We start from the raw sequence: 21141 nt of genomic DNA on the forward strand, positions 1-21141 counted from the left end.
GAATGGAAAAGATTTTTGGGTGAGTTTTTAAAAACTGTTTAGCATTGGCTTAACTTTGCTTCATTTGACAGAAATTCAAGAATTCATTATTGACTTACAGGAGACCAAATTAGGCTTGTGATGAATGCTTTGGCAAACACTTTTTCTTGGTTGTCACACACATTCAAATTGTGATCCAAAACCAACTAGTAGTCTAAATTGTGTTGAAAGCTGTGGCTATGTACAGGGGGTTGGACCCAACTCCTCTGTTGATTAAACTGCATCATGATTAGCTATAAATTTTTTTTCCCCAGCAATTAATGGCCTCACACCACACTTCCAGTTCTTTTCATGCTCCCTTCCAGGTGAGGCAGCAATCACTGATATGTCTGGGGAAACCTACAAAATCATGGATTCATTTGAGAAGGAGTGGAACTAAAGGGGTTTTATCCCCTCATTAGCACTGGCTTATACCTACTCCTGGGAAAACCCCGCTAAACATTTATCTACTCCCAGCCTAGAAGTAGAGCTAGTCAGGGAGTGTGCAGGAGATGTCTCAGTTGCAGAGGAATTACAGTTTCCAAAAAGCTGCTGCCTGCATAGCTGCCTGTGCTCTGGATCTTGCAGGACTAGTCTAAATTATTATAAAGCTGTGGCCATACCTGAATGCTTGTTTACATGCACAGCCATATACTTCAGAAGACGTATTTAAGTGCATTTTTTTATTATAAAGAACTTGATACAAAGAACTGTACTGTTGTACCGCTGATATTTAACCAACAGGGAGGGGAAGTGATCTGTGTTGGTCTCCCATGACACAAGAGGTGGCCCATAAAACAAACTGTTAAGATACAATCCTTGCTGTGAAAATGTTTGAGTGCTCTCTGACTAGAGAGTGCAGCACAAGAAGGAATGAAATGCACTTTGCATTTAAATGCAGCCGCAATTGTCATTACCTATCAGCCTCACAATTTATGGCATCTGTCTTTTTCAGATAAATTGTAAAAGTGAGCTAGCTCAACAATATGATCTGAAGCATCTACAATGTATTAGAGCTGTCAACATTGCTAAATATCAGAATTAGAATGAAATAACTTAGTTTCCTTAAATTAGGAAGACAGGGAGGCCCCAAGAGGGTTCTGCTATCAAAAAATCTTTCTTTATATCTGAACTTTGATTTTCTATTCTTTTTCTGCCACTTTGAAATGAGTGAGGCATGGTGAGAAAGGGGATAGGACAGGTCCCATTCAAGTAGGCACTCTGCTGGTCAATGGAAACTGGAATTTGTGTCAAGGTCATGGGAAAGGTCAATGACCTAATTTGTTTTCCTGCTCTCAGCAGAGCACTTTATATGCTCCAGAAGAGGGGAGAGAAAGGCTCAGATCTTATGGGCAATGCCCTAACATTGTGAAGTGCTCAGTGTCATCTACCAAAGCATTGTGGAGAAAGCCTCGCCTTTCCTACAGCTGTGAATATGACAAGCCCTCGGATCTCCTTGCAGCCACTGCCATTAATCCCTCACAAGCAGCCAGCTGCCCACCCTGCTGCCTGCATATCTGTCACTGGTATCCAGCCATGTCTGTGCTCCTCCCCTCACCAGCACCCATCGTGTATAGCCAGGATGAGTTACTGGGGCTCACTGGTGTGAGAAATTCCGTCAAGGAGCTGGCAAAAAATCAAGGAGCTGCAGATCAAAGCCATTAAACACCCATTTTGCAGTGAGGATCCATTATTGATTCAGGTTTTAAATACCCCTCTGATGCCCTTTCTGTGCTTTAGAGCAGATTTTGGCAACTTTGTGCTGTTGGTCAGCCATATTGTGATTTTCCCTCCCAGTTCAAGGACTGAACCTACCAGTAGAAATCCAGCTGGAGCTGGGAGAGACCCTCTGCTGCATGGGGAGGGAGTTGCATGTGGTTGATAGCCCTGAAGCTTCTAGGGTCCTGTTGTACCGTCAGTCCTGGGAGGCTGTGGGTCAGCAAGGCCTCGGGAGTGCCAGCCCTGCCAGGAGCAGAGCTGGGTGTCCTCAGGAGCAGCCCAGGCTGGGTCAGGGTCCCCTGCTCTGCTCACCAGGCTGGAGAGCCTTGGCTCAGCAGCCATGGAGAGCACAGCCTGCAGTGTCTCGAGGGAGGGAGGGAGAGTGCCTTCCTCCACAGAGGGGATCACAGACCTGGGAAGAGAAGCTGGCAGTTCAAGGCAGGTCGTTGGCAATTCAGGCTAATTAGAAACATGGTGTATTGACTTTGCTGTTAGACACCCCAGCTTTTGCCATTTGAGAGACATGCTTTTCTCTAGTATCAGTACTGCTCACAGTCTGTTTCTCAAATCTGGGGTTGTTTGCCATCTGTGAGGTTATGTATTTATGTAGATAGATTAAATAGCTCTCTGACACACTGCTTCCATTTCCATTGTGCTAGTTTATAAATTTACATGGTTACAGCATTCTCTAATTCAGTGTTGAGAATAACATCTTTAGACACAGACGTTAGTAATATTAACTCCCACCTCTCCAAGTATGGCAAGCAACTATTAGTAGCATTAGTATTCTATTAGCAGACATTTCACAGAGAATGAAATTCACTTAAATTAGAGCTGGCTGAAAAAGGTAATACATGCATTAAATATTAATATAGTTTCCTCATGAAAATATTCAGAGGACACATAAGAACTGTCATTTCGCTTTCTTTTCTGTTTGTGGAATATCTGTGATCATAATTTTCTTCCATTCATTCTTTATTTAATGAATTGATTATGAATATTTGAAAGTCAAGCTGTGCTGTTGAGTTGTTCATCAGAGAAGTCACACAGTACTTTTTACATATTTAAGCATTTATGAAGCAGTTCTTCACATGTGCTGGATAAAATCTTGTTTCCACAAATTCTCTGTGATACAGCTTTGAAACTCCTGTTTTATAAACATTTGAACACAAACCACTTCTAAAAGTGTCAAGAATTGTGCATGTTGGGGTCAGTTCAGCAGCACAGATTCTACCACATGCAAATGTCCACATACAGAACCAATCTAACAAAACTGTAAGACCATAAAAGAAATGCAGATCTTCCCAAGTGGCTGCTTGTGTTTAGAAGTTGAATTATATTCCACTTTTAGCAAATCTAGGGAGACGTTTATCTCCAGCTGTTGCAGCTCCAAAGGGCTTTCATTGCATCCTCTCTCAGACATCTCTGGATATGCTAGTCCCTCATTGCAGAGGGAGGCAGAATAGACACCCAGCTTAGGCATGCCATTTTTGGGTAGCTCTGCTGGGTGAAATGAATGCAGCTAAACAGTGGAAGTCTCAGATGTTGCTTTAGTTGAATATTGCATCTCTTGCAGCCTAAAAATTAAGCTAGTTATGAGAACTATAACTTGACACGGATACAGGTGTCAGTATTTGTTGCTCTCTTTGTTTGGGGTTTGGTTTTTTTTGTGTGTGTTAAATTGGAACTCTTAGGGAGTTTGATTTGTTTGTTTGTTTATTAAGTGAGGTTTTCAGGTTCAAATGAAGTCATTTCTGTGTACACTCTAATTTAATTCTATGTGCACTGCTTATGGTACTTGTTTAGACTATTTCAGTGTCATTACCTAAAAGTATTGGAATGACTTGCACAATTTGAGGCCATGGAAAAAATATTGTGTTGCTTTCTTGCCTTTGAAAAAAATCTGAACTTGATAAATATTCAAACTGAGCAACAAGGCTTCTGACCTGACTAAGCAACTCCAAATTCAAGATATTTTAAAGTCTCATACAGCCTCTCATAAATTGTAGAAGGAGAAGTGAATAATATTTAATCAATGATCAAAGAGATATAATGAGAATTAAGCTCTACAGCATTTCAGAATATTATTGCATGAGGTTTTCAAGCACTATTCTCTTCAGGAGCACTTGAAATATTCATGTATTTAGGCAATTGATAATTCTTGAGTGCCTCCCAAAATAATATTGGATTTTTCATTTAAGGTTTTTCGACGCAGCACAGAGTACTCACTCCCAGAACATCCAACATCTGCAAGGCAATTTAGGCTAACAACCCAAAACTGGAGGCACTGCTAGCCAATATTAAAAATGTAGATCTTAGCTGCATTGGAAGGAATCAAATGAATTGTACACAGCACACATCAAGATGCCAAGCACTGATCTCTTTTTTTGGAACAGATGTAGCCTCATGCTGTTGAATCTTCATATTCAAATAGACACATGAGAAATGCATAGCATTTAGCACATTCCTTCAGAGCAGTAACTCCAAGGGCGAGTTAAAATAACTAGCATTATTTCTCTGACTGTTAACAAAAATAAATTCATGCTGCATATCTTCATCTATCTCTCAGTTGAGTACAACACGTTTTTAGGACCTTCCTGTTTGTTTCCTCTGAAGAATATTCAGTAAATGCTTTCTTCTGCAATGTGGGCAGTTGCAAGGACTGCTCACCTGCAGATCAGGGCTTTCCCATGCTGTACAAACAAGGCACAAGGACACACAGCCTCAGTGGGATGAAGCAGAGGCACCGTGCTTGAGCTGCACAATACTGCTCCTTTGAATACACATTTCATTTTCTGTACAGCATTAGGATCTACAACTTGGCTTTAATAGTAACACAGAGCTGAAAATGTGACAAGGACTTTACAGACATTAGCAGGAGACTTCCTGGCTCCCAAAGGGTTTGCAGCTTCTCTAGCTGATCTGGAGGCTTTAGGATAAGCATTGAAAGAAAGGCAGCCAGCCTGTCTTCTGTCCTACTCTGTTTTGTGGAACTCTGCATTCTGATTAACTCTTTGTTTTTAAATTGGGAAATTCCAGCAACAATCATTGCAACTTTCTTCACTGATTTTGATGTCTTGTTTTAAAGTGAAGCCAATACTAAAAGGCTGGCCAGCTGGTGAACTAGGTGATGATAGCTCCACCAGAAATAATGATTTCATGAGGTGCAGAAACAGCATGCAAGTTCTTTTCAGAAATATGAAAATGTTTAAAAGGAACTATCTCTTTTTTTTTTTTTTTTTTTAATTAAAAAAATCTCTGTCTTTCAGCATTACATAGCCAAACTCTAGCTATTAATCTGACAAATAGTGATCTCTATTTATTGCAAGGCTAGGAGAGACATTGGCTTTTGCAGAATTTATCAGCTATTTACAAGTGTTAATGTTTGCAAAGTTCCTGGGTTGGGCTATGCATCTGCAAGGCTATTCAGAGAGAGATAAAGGCAACTTTAAAAAGTACCCCATCTCTCTGCTATGATATTATTAGAGGCTTTCTAGGTGTGTTTTCACTTGTCCTAGGTTATTCCATTCCAAAGGTCTTATGTTTTGTCCTTATGACACTACTGTCCCTGGATTCAAAGAGATGACCAATTTTTTTTTCCTGAATTAAGCATACAGTCAGATTTCTCAGCTTCTATGCCCTTTTCTTTTTTTACATCTCTCATTTCTAAAGGCATTTCTTATAACTTCAAGTCTGCTTAAATAATTTGCCCTAGAACAACAATTCCATTTTATGATAACTTTAGAGGTCTTAAATTAATTTTGTTCCACCCTGGACACACAAAATATGACCTTCAGAAAATATCATAGAACAGACATGCTGGATTTGTCTATATTAAATATTAGAGGAGGAGGGAGGGAATCACATTGTTTTTGAATCTGTTTCTTCCCTTTTGTCTCTCTGTTTGGAAGTGATCTGCACCACAGGAATACTCACATTACAGACTTGTTGAATTTGTGCTTCTTCAGAAATTTTTATGCTTTGATAGTGGAGACTGAGCTAAGGAAATGCACTTAAGATTTTTTTGGCTATTATTCTTGACTTCAAAACTGAAGGAGGTCTATTTATTGGGGAGGACTTCTGATATTTGGGGATCTGTTTGCCAAGTGTGCTCTCTGATTTATTCATCAGTTTTTACTGCAAAGTTATCACGCCATGGATGACTGCATCATCCTGCCTCTTAAGGCAGTCCAGGATTCTTCAGAGAAGCCTTTCTCTAGAAATTATCTGGGAAAGTTAACCTATTCATTCATCCTGGTGTATGCTAGCACATGACAGTCCTCACCAGATGAGAAGTTAGGTTGGAGCTTTCCCAGAACTCTGAACGCTCCTGGATTTCTCTCCTGTTTGCTGCCTGAATGTGAGTTCTCCTGGCCTCATACTTGATTGTCTTGCTTGTGCAGATTCCTGGCACTGTGTGGAGTCAGTGCCCTCTCCAAGTGCATCTGGGTGCTGCTGGCTTTGTGATGCCACCAGAGCTGGTGGAACAGCTCCAGTTTCTTCTGCCCTCACATTTTCTGCTCCAAACGCTGAGCACACCTTGTTCCCTCTACTTCATCAGAGGCCCCCTAATCACCCCCTGCAGCACCAATGGCTGCTCAGGCCCTTGTCCACAGGTCAGCTTGCTGAAAGGACCTGCACAGCTGCTCTCTGCCATTTCCAACCCAAGCAGCAGTCTCAGCACTCAGACTGACAGAGGAGTTAAATGGTCAATATATGAACACAGCTGTACCCTGTGCTAGGATAGACCCTCTGCTCCCATTTGCCAGCATCTTCATCCAGACCTTTCCATTGCTGGCACATCTCATGGGTCCAAAGTAATTTCCTGGACAGGTGGCTTAAATGCTACTCACAATTTGTTTCTCCCTGTGTGCCTGTGAGGCCTTTGTTTGCCTGTTTTCTCAGAGCTAACGTTAGAAGAGGTTGAAAAACTAACTTCAAAAATAATATTTTATGAGTGTATTTACTGTGCATGACATATTTACATACACCTATATAACGAGGTGTGGGAGCTATGCAGCCCTTCCCAAGGACACATAAACTCTGCCTCAAAAGGGAGACACCTAAATAAATGTGTACTCATAAAACTGCATTGATGCTCATTGATCCTGTTACACCAAAGATTTACATGGCACCCTACTGTTTTTCTGTCCTGGGAGTTTTAATTCTTGCATGACTTCCACCAGTCACCTGACCTCATTGTGTTAGTCTTGCTTGAAAAAGAGGTGGGACCTTGGCATCACTGACATCAGTGGTAAGTTCATTAATTTCACCAAAAGAAAGTGTTCTTAGCCCTTAGCTCTAAATGAGAGGTTTGTACAAGTGTCTTCAGCAGAGCAGGCTTTTGCGTCTCTAAGGAGAGCTGTGTTGCAAGAACAGCACAATGAGAGACACTACCCACTGTAAATTAAGTAAGAGAACTAAAAGGCAGTGGTACAGGGATTTCTAAAGAGAAGCAAAGTGTGAGGGCTGTTGCACTGAAGTTTTTTAGCACAGATAGGGTTCAGCCGAGGGCCTGACCACACAGTTTCCTCTCTGCTCCTGTTATTGACATTCACCAAGAACCAGGAGTGTCTCATCAGGTCTTTTCTAAGGTCACTGGTTTTGGAGAATGCAGTTAATGCAACTCTGATGATTTCCTGAGGGATCCTAGATGGCAGATTTATTGATTGATAGTAATTCACAAACCCCATAAACAAATGTAAACCTATCCTCCCTCGCACAGAGAATAATGCAATCAGAAGCCACTTCTCCACTGCAGGGTCTTCAGGCACAAGAAATAGACTCATAGGATGGGCTGAGTTAGGAGGAGCCTTAAAGATCATCTTCTTCCAACCCCCTCTCCATGGCTACGGACACCTTCTACTAGACCAGGTAGCTCAGGGGCACATCCAACCCGGCCTTGAACATTTCTAGAGATGAGGCATCCACACATCTGTGCAACCTATTCCAGTGCCTCACCACCCTCAAAGAAAATAATTTCTTCCTTATAGCCAACATAAATCTGCCCCCTTTCAGTTTAAAGCCCGTCCTCCTTGTCTAATTCCTACATACCCTTATGGAAAGTCTCTCTCCAGCTTTTTTGTAGGTGCCTTTGGTGCTATAGGGTCTCCTCAGAGATTTTTTGTCTCCATGCTGAACATTCCCAGTTATGTCAGCCTGTCTTCATAGGACAGGAGCTCCAGTCACCTGATCATCTTAGTGATTTTCCTCTGGGCTTGCTCCAGCAGGTCCATGTCCTTGTTATACTGAAGGCCCCAGAGCTGCAGGCAGGACTCCAGGTGGGTCTCACCAGAGTAGAACAGAAGGGCAGAGTGCCCTCCCTTGACCTGCTGCCCACAACCCTTTGGAGGCAGCCCAGGACCCTTCTGGCTGTCTGGGCTGTGAGTGCCCATTGCTGGCTCATGACAAACTTCTTGTCAACCAACACTCCAAAGTCCTCTTCAGTGCTGCTCCCAACCCACTCTCCTCCCAGCCTGTATTTGTGTTTGGGATTCCCCCAGCCCACATGTAGGACTTTGTGCAGGGTCTTGCACTTTTCCTTGTTGATCTCCATAAAGATGTATCTCCTAATTTCTGTGGAGAATGCTGGTCTTCCCACCAGGCCCTGTTGTTCCCACCCCCAGAGGTGTTTAATAGAGGTGGTTACAGTAATAATTCTGGGTTGATAGTTGTTTTTGGTGATCTTAAAGGTCTCTTCCAACCTTGGCAATTCTGATTCTAAAAAAACCCCCAAAATATTTAATTAACTATCCAATGAGAGAAGAAAAAGTAGGCAACATTTGTGATTCCTTCTCACAAGAAATGGCTTTGTACTGTGCTCTGTTTCAGGAGAATATTTACCTTTGTTCTACTTTGGGCTACAAAGAGACAAAAAGAAGTAAATGTTCAAGCACAGATGATGTCTTTGTGGTAGAACCCAGTCCTATAGAAATACTGAGATCTTGTTACCAAATTAAAAATGTTTATTCCTATACTTTGTCATTGCCCTGTAACATCACTAGAGGAATCCAAAAGTAGGGACAAATATGATTTGAATATGTAGAAAGTTATTCCTGCAGAGATGCATTTTGCTTAGATTTGTTATTTAACCACATGGGCAAGCAATTCCATTATGGAAATACAGTGAATGAAAGGCTGTGGATACTCACTGTATTCGCTACTTTGTCTTCAGATTTCTATGTGCAATTTAACTGCAAGACCTTTCAAGCTTGACAGAACAAAAGCCATTACTTGGAGGCACTGGCAAAGGGAACTATGGAGTCCTAAAATTTTGTAAACATACTTGGAGTTCCTTGAGTTTTAGCTACGGAAAATGGAACTCAGCTTCAAGGCAAATGTGTGTGCAAGGGCACTGACTGTGCAGATTGCACCAGACCCTGTCAGAAGAGCTTTACTCCACAACATAACTCATGGCAGCAGGATGGCAACGTTCTCCTTCATTATTTATATAGGCAAATGACCACGAATTTTTCCTTTTATATCTTTAAAATTTGATACTAACAAGCAGTTGTGCTGTAACCTTAATTGAATCCTACTGAGGAGTTTTCGTAATTCAGAGTCCAGGCCCCATGCACACACTTTGTCCATGCACCCAATGTTTGAAAAAATCTGTCTGACTTCAGAGGGATTAGTTTTGTGTGGAGTTACAGGAGAGGCCACAGGGCCCAGGGTTTATTTACATGGCCACAGCCAGAAACAGCTCAGGAGAATGTCAGGTCTGAAGGCACCCTTCAGTTGATCCCATGCTGAACCACACATATCTTGCAGGATCTGTAGTGGTTTCCTTAAGAGAACTGAGGCTGAAGGACCAAACATCTGTTTGCAAGTAGGGATTTCTATCCCAGTCTTGACAGATAAAGCCTCATAGTTAAAGGCTTTTAAGGGTTTTAAAAGAGCTTTGGGACTTTTAATGTGATTGTTCTCCAGAACTGATTTGAAACAAAAACAAAACCCAAAACCTCTATAAACTATGAAACAGTTCTGCAGTGCCTAAGGCAGGAGGTAGCCACCATAGGCACTTCAGCAAGAAGTGGGAGATGAAAGAGACAGCTCACAGCAGCACTCAATGCTGAAAAGGGTTACCCCAAACTTCCCAGCATTGAAACTATAAGCAAAATATTAATAGAACTAAAATTTAATTATCAGTAATATGTAAGGATGATTACTGAATTGATTATGAAATGGAATAACTTAACTTCAGGAGTTGCTTCATAGAGACTTAATGGGGGGAAAATTCTGTTTTCAGAGATGAATCATTTCATAAAATGTGTGTTAAAAGCCAAAAATATTGATAGGCATCTGGAGTGAGGCAGAGTAACAAAAATCACTGTAGGAAATAAATACTTGCAAGATGATGAGAAATATATTTGGGCCAATTTGCTTTTTATTTATAGCAGTAAATTTAGGGGTTAACTCCAATCAATACTGATATTAGAATTATAAAGACAGAAGACTAATGGGAGAGGAATTAATTGATTGAAGATTTTTTGTTTTCTTTCCCTGATGTTTTCAGAAACAAAAATAGGAGTATGAAATTATGATATAAATTAAAATCCAGAGAAGACTGGCCAGAAAAATACTAGAATTAAATGAGCATTAAAACAGCACCAGCTTGTTCCTGGGGATCTCGTACTATTTATTGCATGGTTTGCTAATGAAAGGTGCCAGACTCACTCTTCTTACTGTATAACAACACACCAAGGGGTTCTGGATAGAATACAGGATGATACTAGGGTGTCTCAGAAGCACAGGCAAAGCCAAATAATGCCATCTGGTAGCCAGGTTTTAGTCAGTGAATGCAAAAGCTAGTGGAAGGTTATGACAAGCACACCAAAGCTTAATAGTGCAGAGATATTAATACTTTCTCCCCTGCCTGATTACCCCACCAGAAAGTCTGCACCATCCTGTTTTCTGTAAATGATTCAATTTACTTTCTAATTTTTTTTTTCCCCTGGGCATGCTTGTGCAGCATTTAACATGTTTTGAGCATTGCTCACACAATAAATTAATAACCAAGCATAAAAAATCTGTTACCCCGAACTCTATCTTCCCAAGGCACCATCTCTGCCTAGAATTAATTTTATGCAGGCAAACCCTACTCTTAAGCAAAAAAAAGGAAGTGTCTTCTCAGACAAGTGTATTCACCAGGCACAAATATGGCATAAACAAGGTGTGGTTTTCCTTGTGCTCCTTTGGTGCAGTTCATGCCTCATGTCTACAGGACCATCAAAACATTGACCACAGTCTTTGCACTCTGAGTGCCTGACAGCCAGAGGAAAGGCAGCAGTACTTTCAGTTTCCTGCTCCCAGCAAACCCTAACCAAGAGCTTGGAATCCCACAATCCTTTATCCTGTCCTTTCATGGCTCACTCCTACCACCAAAGGTTCTTCACAGCATCAAGATCAGGGTGAAGATAGTTTGGGAAGATGTTCATTCTGCTTTAAGGGTATCACCTTGTACCTTACCTAGGAGGGTCAGGACAGAGTTTCCTTCCAAAGGAGCTGTGGGAGATCAAGGCCTGGGTGGTACAAATAGTACAGAATTCTGGCTGCAATCAAGGATCCATTAACTGCCTCTCTCCAAACCACCCAGGCTGTTCAGGGTTGACCCTGAGCATATGGTGCCTGTACTGCCACAGCGCAGACCCCTTCCCCCTCTGCATCCAAGCCCATCTCGCCTCCCAGGCCTGGCCACGTGCCACTGGCCAGCCTGCCCCTCCCAGCAGGCACCATTTGGCTGCTGAGCGCCGGCTCCAAGCTGGGGCTGTGCAGGGCCAGGGAGGGGAGGCAGGCAATCCTCACAGAGACAGCTCATCCCCTGGGAGGGACACCCATGGGGAGCCAGCTGCTTCGGAAGAGTAAATACAGGGTTTAACTCCTATTGGGAATGAAGAGAAAAAGCAGCCGTGCTGTGGGCTGAAGGCCTGTTCTGGCCTCTGTTGGTGAGAAGAGGCTGCATTTCATCCATAGTGGTTGGCTCTGAAACTGGCCATGGCCTGTGCCAGGTAGAGCTCTACCAGGGGAGACGCCTGTGTGTTGTTCTCCATCAAATGCTGCTGAAGCCCTCAAGGGAACAACTACGTTCTCAAATTCACCCCCCTGGAGCCTGAATCAGCATAGGCAAGAAATGTTCTGTAGCACCAACATCATCCATTGTCCCTTTTTTTTTTGAGGATCAAAACTATCCTTTTCCTTATGAACTCTTTGGTAGATGTGGAGGCATCAAAGCTGGTGGACTGGATGCAAGATCTCATAATGGAAAACTGGGAAACAAGTCATGAATTGTTCAGCATAGACAGGTGGTGCCTACCTATGGCAAGTTATTGTCCTGGTCTCTTCAGCCTTTAGAAGCCTGAATAAATAAATATAAATTGCTCACAGAGCAATGAAAACAGGCAATGCAATAGTGGTATATGTACTAGGAGATGTCCTTTAAATGTCCCCTCTGGCTTGCTGGATAATGCCTTTATGAATATTTGTAATTAATGGTAAGAATTGAACTGAATATTTCCTAGTGGCAGAAAATCATTTTGAGCTAGGCTGTGTTTTTTGAAAAAGCTGATGCACCTGCCTGGAATCCATGTGCTCACCTTGGACAGAGCAAGCCAGGCAGGTGCCCACGCCATGGGCTAAGGGTCTCATTTTGGTATGTGCATGGTGGGTCTCAGTTGGCCCTTGCTTTGGCCACTCACCCTGAGGGCTCAGAGGGCTTGGCAGGGTTCAGGACCTGCTCTGCTCTACCAATAGGGCTCACACTTGGCATTTTGGAAAGTTCAACAGTCAGGCCTGAAATTCTGTGTATGGATGTAAGATACTGGGAAAGGATAACTGTAGAATGTGAAACTCTAACAATTTTGTACGAAATACACCCTTTCAGCCAGCAGCAAAGTGAGCCAAAGCCCCTTGCTTATGAATGCAATCCTAGAGGTTAGGCAGGCAAAAAATAACTTTTTCTGCATTAGTCTGCCAAACTTATTTAAAGCAATGAGGACCCTTGCATCTTCTTACAAGTCACTTGAAACGAGAACATCCTCAGTGGTTTTCATTGTGGGAAAAATTTTACAGGGAAATGTGCAAGCATTGCCAGTCTTGGACCTTGGAACAAGCTTCTCTCAACCACTGTCCATCTGTAGCAGAGCTACACTAGAACACGGGGACCTAAGGATGGAAACTCAGTTTCATTTGGTTACACACAGCAGTGAGCTGAAGGCTGAATGGAAGCTCAGATTGTGAAGGCCGAGAAAAGGCTGAGAAGCACGAAGTAGAAATTTGGTTTGGAAAAATATGGATTGGATTTCAAAAGGTGGTACCATAGTGTTTGGTTTGGAAAACATGCAACACTGAACAAAAACAGAATAAAAACTTCTCTGAGAAAACATACATTATTCGAATATCTAGGGCATTTTTATTGACAATTTTTAAACACAAATAATCTTGATCTGGAGTGTTTCAAGATATTTAATAGGTGTTCATGCAAATGTGCTCCAGAGGAACTGAGGCATGGAAAAGGATGTTGAATGTAACTATCTGCATCGTGGTAAAAATGTGGTATTTCCAACCAACCTACATGCTTCCATCTCAGAGAAGAGTTGCTGGACATGTCATGTCAACCTATAGAAAGCCTCTCCTTTTCTGCCAGAATTGTGGAGGGAATCCTGCATGGGCAAATTTCCTTGGCACCTATTTTTTAATCCATCTAGCAGAATATATGCAGATCTGCCCAGCTAGGATATTCTCCCACCCCTCTGTACCGACGTGCTCTGCACACTGGCTGATGCTCAAACTGAGCGCGCTTCTGCAGGGCCTGTGTGTCAGCGAGCTTAGCTCTGCAGTGGAACCCCTGGGGAATCACAGACACAAGTAGAGCTTTCACCCCTCTGGTCTTTGAGCTTGCCTTTGGTGCCTGACTGTCTTAAACAAGTGTGACAGAGACGCCTGACATTTTGCCCAGTGTTGCAGGGCAATGCTGGTCATGTGGTGCTCTAAAAACACTGAAGGAGAAATCAGATTGTTGAGGCACCTTCAGCTCAGCAGAAACTCTGGAGCCCTCCAGGAAATATTTCAGTGAAGCTGAGGTGATGGGTAGAAAAAGACAGCAAGCCTGGGGAAGGAAGAAAGACATATTTTTTGTTATTTTGAACACATGTACTTGTCTTGATTCATAACGGGAATCTGGGTGGGAAGCACAGCTGGGAGGACAGAGGGAGAGGCTTATTTTTATTTTGAAAATATGTGCTAATTGTGGCTCAAAGCAGGGAGAGAGGGTGGGACAGTGTATGATGAAGAAGCCACCTGCAGTGAAGGTGGGGAAGGAAGGAAGTTTTTACTGTGTGTCAATTGGAAATCTATGTATTTCTTCTCTAGTGACTGAACCCCAGCTAGCAGGCAGCCTCAGAGCACTGGGTAACTCACTTTCAGCTCTGCTTCTGGCAACAGCTTTTATGGCTTGGTTCTAGCACCTTTTATTTAGCCTTGTGTGAACAATTGGTTTTGGGTGGAATCAAATGTTTCAGTCAACCCAAAACTGGCATTTGTTTTCACTCAGTCTTCAAAAAAGCTGATCCTTTCCCTTTCAGGCATCAATTTGTATTATTTTTGTGTTTGTTTAATGCCAAGTAGTGGAAATGATTTATACATGCAAGAAACTGGAAAAAATTTCTTCTTTTCAGCAATGAAAAATACAGGAATATCCATACCACTCCCCCATGTTGTAAGAAAACTCTCTTTAAGCCTTCTATTTTTTGTGAAACTTTTAGCACCAGGTTATGGGTGATTCTGAGTGGCAAGGTTCTGTATTAAATACCTGACTACACACCAGTGTTGAAGGTGATAAGCAGCCAGGCACCCAGTTGATCCACACATCGGGTAAATGTGCAAATGCTCTTTATGTCATTGATTAAGGTAGAGCTTCATCCAAAATAGATTGGGTTCATCAAGAGAGACCCATAGAATGGTGTTAAACTATCTGGCAGAGATAGTTCAGATGACAACTGAAAGAATATTATCTGAATGAATAGATTAGTTGGTGCTGGTGTGAGTTTTTTGGAGCTTTGCTTTATTTTCATGAGTACCCAGAATGTAAATGTGTGTCACGAGCAGAATGCAATCTGAGGGAGCCGTGCTGGAGGGGTCCTACCACAAGGGACAGGACACACATCTTGTTCTGCAGAACACCACATAAACTCTACTGGGCCCAATATTTCTGAAATACTAAAAGAAGTCCCATTATTTCCAATTACTATTCTACTTTCCTCTTAACCTAAATGATTCAGCCCTGCTCCTCTGTAAGTGGGTCTTGGACCAGTGACCCTCAAGAGGAAATAAAGCAGGATTCTTTTTGTTTTGCTTATTTTTAATTTTGTGAGTAGCTAAAAAAGCAAAATAACAGGATAATATATAATTCCCACTTCTGCTTTTACCTTTGAAAAATCCGGCTGTGATGCTTACTCCATTGTTTAGGTGTCTAATACCTTTGAAATCTACTCCTAAAACACTTCAGCCTTTATGCAGCAAAGTGCAGTATTTTATGGCTGCCTGAATGAAAAAAAAAGCACATTAAGGAACACATGAAAAGTAAAGTTTGCATTGCTATTCTCTGAGTTTTAAAAACCAAGAGGGAGTTTTGGTGAGGGAGGAAAGAAGGAAAGGAAAAAAAAGTCAGGGATACAGTAATATACTCTGAGTCTATGGCCAAGATTTCCCTACTCCCCCATTCAAACAAGAGTTCTCATTGTCTGGGTTTTATGTGAATTATTATTAACCACAACTTGACTTCTCTATTCAGCTTACCCACTAAGCACACTTAACAGCCTCTGATAACACTCATAACTTGCCTAGGTCTAGTGGGATAATTTCAGTATGAAAAACACTCTGTAGAAATCAAACTCTTCTCTGTGTCATCTGACACAGTTTGACATGAAAATACAGGAAGCAAATAGATATAGCTGGGACTAATATACAAAGGCTCACAGACAAAACATTTCTCTTAGGCACCATGAAAGACCTGACAATTTTTTTGTTCTTCACATCCAAAAGATGGCCAGGAGGTGCTCTTGAGAAGAGCTTTACAGTGAGCTTCATTGAAAAAAGCTCCTAAAAGACCATGCATGAAGCAATATAGAGAGTGAGTCAATTAGGAAATCATTTATGTCATGTGATACTGAAGTTCTGTGGCCTGTATATATACTACAGTTTTCCCATAAATAGAAGTGAGGAAATTGTTGCTCTAAAACTTGAATGTGTAGCTAATTTGAACGTGATCTCACAGAGAGCTGTTGGGAGTTCCTCTTTGTTATTATTTGGTGATTAAGCATAGCTTGTACATCTGAAACTCTTTGTCTATTCATTCCGCTTTTAGACTTGGAGCAGCAGATGCCATACCAACTCACAACAGAAGATGATTCAAGCAGAGATTTCTCTCTATTTTGGGGATTTGCAAAGGCTTCCTCAGCCTTCAGAACTCTGCTAATTAATTCCTTGACTGCTGTCATAAATCTCGTATTTTGATAAGTTACTCATTAGCCCAGACAAGTAACATGAAACCCTTGGCAGAGTTCAGGACCAGTCTATATGGTGGAGACAAAGCAACAAAATATATCTGGCTTCTTCACTGGAAATTTAAGCCCAATACATCTACGCTTTGTTTTTCACTGCCCAGAAAAATAGGTTGATGCTTGGATTTACTAGGCTCAGTTCTTTTTTTCAGTCAGGCTGCATTTTACTCTGATGCACTCTTATTTCACTTAATAAGAGTTGCAGTCTTCCAGTGAATAGGGAATCATTAATCATACATTGTCTCTTCAAACACAATCCACAGACACTTTTCTTATTCTAAAGAAAAGCCCTCCCTCCTCCTCTGGAAGTGCCATATTTTACAAAAGGTTTCCCTCTACTTGGAAACTAACCAGTGACTGGAAATCTGTGTCTCCAAAGGCCATAGAATCAAGAAAATAAATAATTAGACTGCCACCAGCTGTTTAAGTTAAAAGTGAGGTAACTGTTGAGATTTGTGCTTCCATACACACAAACAAGATGAACACTGGTCAGGAAGGAATTTTTCATAAGTACCAAATTATTTGACATACTTAAATGAGACTTTTTAGCCAAGAAAACGAACACACAAAAATATTTTCCAGCATGAACAGATGTTAAGTTTGATCTTTGGTGTATAATCTGTAGCAGACATACAGAAACTCATAGGAATTTATGAAGTTATTTCATTTTAAATTGTAATGCATGTCTGATGAGAATATGGTTAACTGGCAATACTAGAAGCATCAGTAAAGGCCTGCTCTCTTACAGCAGTGACAAGCAAGCACTAACCTATTTGTCTGCTACTTTGCAGTCAAAATTCCAATGGCAAAACTGCACAGGTTTTTTGTGGAATCTTGACATTACAGCGAAATTATTTTTCTTGAATCTCTTCAGGGAGAAAAACAAAAGCAAGATTTTTTTCAAAGTCCTTCCATCCCTGAAAGTCTAAATCTCAAAGTCACTGTAAAATAGGATCAATTTTAAAAGGGCACGCAGGGAGCAAGGCCTTCATTGCCAAGCTGCAACTGAATAACTTATATGCACATTACCGGTTACATGCTATTTTTTTCCCAATCATTATGACAAGAAACATGCTTTGCCTTGGTCTGGGCTGCAGGCATATCGTCTATGCCATGGGTGTGAATGTTTGTAGGTAAATTATTGCTATAGATCCAAAACTTTTAATGATGATGAGGCTCAAAATTAAATTATATAATGAGTTCTTCCCCAAGAAGGGCTGAGGGTGGCTTTTGTGAATTTCCAAACCAAGTATAAAGTGATGTTTATGTGCACATATCTCAGTGATCTGCTGGGAAATTCAAGCCTGGATCATAAAAGTCCACCACATAAAAGTTTTCCTATTAGGTCAAGTCAAAGTACTGTTGGAAGTATTGAGGAGTAATCTGTTTTCTCAATAGAAGTTACATGACTCCCCTGCCTTCCTAAGACTTTTTCCATGTCTTAGATTTTACGATTGAAAAAATAATGACAGCTGCATCCTTTATAATTTCTTAATGGAATGCAGCCAACAGTACCCAGAAGGACAAAAGCCAGGACTGAGGGGAGCTGAGAAGGGAGGGAGCTTACATGGCTGGAAAACAAGTACTGTAAAAGCTTTCTGAAAACTTAAAACCAAAGTAGAATTACTAAAACAGCCTTGAAAGGAGAGAGTTAAATTACTGAGTGTGGCTGTGATCATTCTGCTAGTTTAGATTGCTCCAGTATAAATTAAATGAAATAGGACCTGGACTGCTAATTAACTACCCTACCCACAGGTGATCACAATATGTGCCATGTAAAATCCCTGCAAAACCAAAATTCATACACCTAGAAATGACAAACATGCACATTAAAACCGTTTTTGCAGTTTACAAGAATAGCAAAGTCCTTTGATAGCTAATCAGGAAAATAGTGGGGGGAGCAGGGAGGAAATTCTGTATACATTTAGAAGCAATGATTTAGACAACATTTCCCTGGAATTAGTTTATTTTAAAAGAGAACAAAGGGGTTGTCCTGCTGGGTAGCTTTTCAGCAGGGATGCCCTGCCTGCCTTATTTCAGATCTGCAACATTATGTGGTTTCAATTAGTGGTAGCACTTGCAAAACTAGTAACACAGACATTTTGGCTTGAAATCTGACTCCAAGGCAGTGAAGGGTACTTAAGATCTACTCAGGAGTGGGTGGAGAAATACAGTATATTTGAAACAATGTTGATCTTTTGTCAGAGTGGTGTCACTTCTAAAACCCTGTCTGTGTTTTTATGGGCTTGGTTCCATTTCTTCTTTGTTTCCCTGTTTAGAAGTTGATTTCCACTTTTCTAGCATCCTATTTCCTCTGTCTTTTGTCACCTGGCTATTTACTAGGCCCTCAGTTAATTTTTTTCCAGGCTTTAAGGGCAGCCAAGTAAGCTAGCTAAGCATGCTCAAAATACTATGGACCTTAAAATGTTTAATAGTCACAGAATCCCCTTCCTCCTCAAAGTCCTTTGCAACCCTGTGTACTCTAAAAACAACCCTGTATTGTCAGGGACTGACTGGTTTATAGTCTATCTGTCCCCTTAATGCTGTGAAGGAATTACTAAAATATCCTTGTAAGGCAAATGATAATTTCTTTAACTTTGCAGACAAGGAAGCTGACTTCTGTTGCTATTCCACATCAATGTAAGTGTCTCATGTATTACATCTGCTGGCAGAAAAAAGCCTCTGTGTGATGATTCGACAAAGTTTCCCAGTCCTACTTATCTTTGCTATCTTGATAGGCGGGTGACATTTTGATGAACAAAATAACAAATGTCACTGCTGTGGTGACAGACATATACAATATTCCAAATATCCACTGAAAGAGAAGTGTTTAATATTGGAATGAAAGAGGCAACTTCTTGACAGGATTTCAACATGTATAACTATAATATTTTTAGCAATGAAGTCAATAATACATCTCACTATCACATCTATCATGGTGCTAAAGTAGTTTTTATCAAGACTTTACTAGTTGCTGCTCTAGTATGGTGATTGTCAACAAACACAGTAGAGCTGAAAGCAAAAACATGAGCACTTTTTTTCTCCAAGAGTTGCATTCGTAATCTCCACTAAAAACCTTAGATTTGTTTTGGTGGTGGTGAAGGTTAGAGACCAAAAAGAACCCTAAATTCTTTACCATATATCTGTTTTGCTAACCTAATGCTGGCAATAGGCCTTATAAAAAGCTGGCTGTAAAATCACCACATATTTGGCAATGCTTCATTTTTTATTTGTGGTTGCTATCAAGATGAAACAAAATTTAGGGGCTGCAAATGGAAACGGAATGAAAGTATGGAAAATGCTGCTCATCTCAAACCCCACGGTGATCATCTGCTCAATTATTCACGTGTCTGGTCAACACATTTGTTTTTATCAGTGTTACCTCAGCCTCGCTTGCATGGCCATTTAGCCTGACTCTCACTCGTGCTGGGAAGCAGCAACCTGAACTAAGGAGCAGAGGATGGAGCAGAAGCATGGGGCACGGATAAACATTTCCTTTCTGATCTACGTCACAGAAATCAGAATATAAATGAGCAGCTAGGTCACTGCCATCAAACATAACAGTGTAGTTTAACTGATTTGAGGCTGGAACACAAAATTTACCCCACATTTCTTCAAAGTCTCTGCAAGGGGAGTGCCTTACTTTAGAAGCAGTCTCTCTTTTTAGGTAATCCACAATGATCCACAATCATACAAGCAGTCTTTCCCCAACTTCATTCATACTACTTAACAGCTTTATTGCAATTCTAGGAATAAAGATGCTCACATTTCACTGACTTAAGAGAGTAGGTTTAATGCACTGTGCCATTTGCCACCATCCTGACGGCCTTTTTTGTGTGTGTCTGTGTGATTAATACATGTACTAATGCTAATAAAACACTTATGGAGTTTCCCAGATGTAGACATGGCCCCTTAATCCTTCCCTTTTCTGCTGGGGATAATCATTTTTACAACATGAGATCACTTGCACCAGTGAAGTGCATTTTAACACCTTTTGCTGTTATCTGTATGAACTGATGATCCAAATAGAATCCCAGCAGTGCATTTAAACTTTATTTCCTAGGTTAATCAGGCTAAAAGACAGTTAACTAAGTTTCCCAAAGGGGGCCTTCTTTACATTTAAAAAAAAAAAAAAAAAAAAAAAAAAAAAAAAAAAAAAAAAAAAGCTACTGGAATTGTTTATCACTAGAAATTTTGGTCAGTGAGAAAAGAAAGCAAGTAATGCTATAAAAAGAAATGGTGTTTTTGTCTTGTAGTGGACAGCACAGCACACCATAAAAAATAAAAAGAGAGAAATATTTTCTGAACAAAGAACTCATGCCGATCCCCCTCCTTTTTTTTTTGATCTTTAATCCCTTCTCTCCTAAGTAGAATGGCAAAGGAGCCCTTCTCTCTCTCTAATAAATAGCTAGCAAAAGAAGGCATTCAATGCTCCGTCCCTTTGATCAGCACAAAGCTGTCAGCTCCTGCCGCTTTTTTTTCTTCTAGCTCTTGTTCCTGGTTAAAAGTGGAAGTAATACCCCCTGAAAGAAATACCCTAGGTGTCCTGCAAATCATCAATCCTATTTTTTAACTTGTTGTTTTTCAGTGGCCCACCCTCCTGGCCTGAGCAACCTCCTCACTAACACCCCTCTTCCTCTTTCCACCCTTTTTCCAGAATACCAGTTTCATTTGATACGCAATTCAATGTGCCAGTCTGACCTACTGGGACCTTGCTGTCTGAGACTCTACCACTGCGCAGACAGGGGAAACCTTCCTTCTAGCAATAAACATGTTTACTTCCATTCATTTTGCTCCCTGTAAAGGAATTAGGGTTTGTTTCATAGACACAGCAAAGGGATTTTTAGAA

At 41.0% G+C, this 21141-nt stretch overlaps 2 long non-coding RNA genes across 5 annotated transcripts in view; one reads left to right on the top strand and one right to left on the bottom strand.

Moving 5' to 3' along the window:
• Positions 1-21141, top strand: part of LOC134556290 (uncharacterized) — an 88449-nt gene that overhangs the window by 37913 nt on the left and 29395 nt on the right. The window lies entirely within an intron of this gene.
• Positions 13147-21141, bottom strand: part of LOC134556289 (uncharacterized) — a 252178-nt gene continuing 244183 nt past the window's right edge. For both annotated transcript variants that reach the window (XR_010081633.1, XR_010081632.1), the window contains 2 exons: positions 15159-15273; positions 13147-13840 (listed from right to left, as the gene is read on the bottom strand). This is a non-coding gene — a long non-coding RNA (uncharacterized LOC134556289). The remainder of the gene's footprint in view (positions 13841-15158; positions 15274-21141) is intronic.

This window comes from Prinia subflava, chromosome 11 (genome assembly GCF_021018805.1).
Source record: "Prinia subflava isolate CZ2003 ecotype Zambia chromosome 11, Cam_Psub_1.2, whole genome shotgun sequence".
Classification (NCBI taxonomy): Eukaryota; Metazoa; Chordata; class Aves; order Passeriformes; family Cisticolidae; genus Prinia; species Prinia subflava.